This window comes from Amaranthus tricolor, chromosome 14 (genome assembly GCF_026212465.1).
Source record: "Amaranthus tricolor cultivar Red isolate AtriRed21 chromosome 14, ASM2621246v1, whole genome shotgun sequence".
NCBI classification, from domain to species: domain Eukaryota; kingdom Viridiplantae; phylum Streptophyta; class Magnoliopsida; order Caryophyllales; family Amaranthaceae; genus Amaranthus; species Amaranthus tricolor.
The window spans coordinates 9,507,686-9,510,257 of NC_080060.1; positions in this window are offsets into that span (position 1 = coordinate 9,507,686).

Below are 2,572 nucleotides of genomic sequence, written 5' to 3' on the forward strand. Positions count from 1 at the left end.
ATCAATTTTTTTTCGAAAATTTGAACTAAATAAGTAAAATAATATAAAAAAAAGTCAAATAAAAAGCAATATCTTAAAATATTTTTCAAAATAAGTATATTTTCCTCAAAACTGTGTTTTGGTATTGTTTGCTGTTAATAACAGCGAACAATGACTAAATGTCAATAAAAGTCAAAGAGTTTGTTTGCTGTTACTAACAGTGAACAATAACTTTTGACTATTTTTGACCTCCAGTCATTATTCGTTGTATTGTTTGCAAATAGTAACAGCGAACAGTCACGTGCTAAAGTCGGCAACTCCTCCTTCCTTCCTCATTTTGCCCCAATACCATTAAACCCTAAATTCTTGTCGACACTTCCTCTCTCATATTCCTCCATTAAAAAAGTTTCAAACCTTCAATTAACCCCTTTCTCTTTCAATTTGACACTATTAAAGTGGTCTAGTATATACTTTGAGTGGTTAAAGGTATATATTTCTTTGGTTTATGTTTTATTTGTCGAAAATTAGGGTTTTATGTATGTTTTAATATTATGTTCAAATGCAGATTGTTTTTTTGTGCAATTACTACTCCTTTAACGTCATTGATTAAGGAATGTGTAATTGTATTTTTACTTATTTGTCCATTTTTATGAGTTTGGTTCTTCATTATGAATTTCATTAGTTAACTTTTATGGATATTTTTTATTTAATTTTGGTTTAATCTTATTTTATGCATAATATTATAATGCTATAATGTTAAAATTGTTATAATGTTATACATGTGAATCTTGTTTGATAATGTTGTTTTGGGGTTTAAGTTTTGTGGATAATTTTTGTTTCCTTATGTATAATGTTGTAAAGTTATACTTGTTTGTATTATTTTAAAGTTATTTTGGTAGATGTACTTGTTATAAGTAGGTTCAATTTGTAGGGTTTGAACTTTGATTTATAATGTTCTAGTTGTGTTTTTTGCACTTTATTTTCATGAATGTAGTTGGTGATGATGTTGATTTTGTATATACTTATGTAGGAATGGCATCATTTTGTGTGACTATTGCATGTTTTTGAAATGGTTCAATTAACAAGTGGTAGCAATGTTATATATGCTGGGGGTAAACGTAAATTGTTTGCATGCAACTTGAACATGGATTTGAATGCATTTAGACTTCTTATATGTTCTAAGATTGAAATTGACACCACATGAAGTGCTGTAAATATATGTTTTAAATACGACATGAGTGGACAATTGTTAGCCTTTCCGATTGAGGATGACGATTCTATAGATGCTATGTGGGAGCATTCAAGGTCTACATCTATTCCCTCTTTGGAGTTATACGTAGAAGAACTACCCTAGGCAATCAAGTTGTGAATGTTACTTTTAATCCTTCTCCTACGCCTGTGCCTATCTTAACTCAAGAAACTCAGAATCGTTTTGTTCCTTCTCCATCTTGTACTCCTTCTAAACCCCCTCCATTTTACTAAGAGCGAACAGAGGTTTGACCTGTTTTGACAAGGTCTGCCTGTGTTTGCTGTTAGTCTTAGCGAACATTAAGCTGCTTCCTTTGTTCACCGTTACACCAGACCTGTGCTCTAGGAAAAATGTGCTTATGTTGGGAAATAATTTTAAACGTTGCTTATTTTTTGACTTTTTAATATTATTTTGCTTATTTAGTTCAAATTTTCTTTTTTGTCTGTGTGTCTAAAATTAGATCAAAAATATGATTAAGGCTAGTCAAAACATGATCAGTGCCATTTCTACCATTTTATAGGCCCTAGGCAATTTGAAAGAAATGGGTCCTCCCTATGAAGAGTCGAAAATAAACTAATCATAAAGTGCATACTTTAAAGAGTTTACTTTATTAACTATAATTTTTAGATATTATGGCTCTTTTTAACTCTGGACTCTAAACAAATGTCTACCTTGTCTATGGTCAGAAACAACTTTGAACGTGATTAGTAACTTAATTAAATAATCTAAAATTACCAAGATCCGATAAAGTGACAGCAAGAATTACAAGTTTAAATGAGTTATAAAGATAGTAATTTGAAAAAAAAGCCACCACTATAAAATTGACTTTTTGCGACATACGATTTAATGACATTAAAAAAATGTTCTTGATTTATATTTTGGTGCAATAATTATTGGTTTTCATCTTTAGTACTTCATTATAAAGTGATTTAATGACACTTTATTTGGCCTTTAGTGACATATGTAATTGTTACTACGGTCTATAATGACATTTATGAAAAATGTCATTAGATCCTATATCGTGTAAAGCTTCAGTATGAATTTTTATTATACTGTTAAAGGATTTAATAAATATCATTAAATCCAATGTATATCATTAGAAATTTAAAGTACTGACATTTAAATTAAATATCACTATATATCCACAAAAAATATATTATATTGTAGTATGTCTACAAAAAGATTTAAATCACTAAATTGTTTTTAAAAAATGTAAATCATATCTTGATCAATAAAGAAAAAAGTAAAAAGAAATAAAAGATAAAGGAAAAAAAAAGGCCACCCAATTAGGTTATGTTATGCATCTAAATCGGGATTCTATTAACACTATTTTTTGGAGAAAGG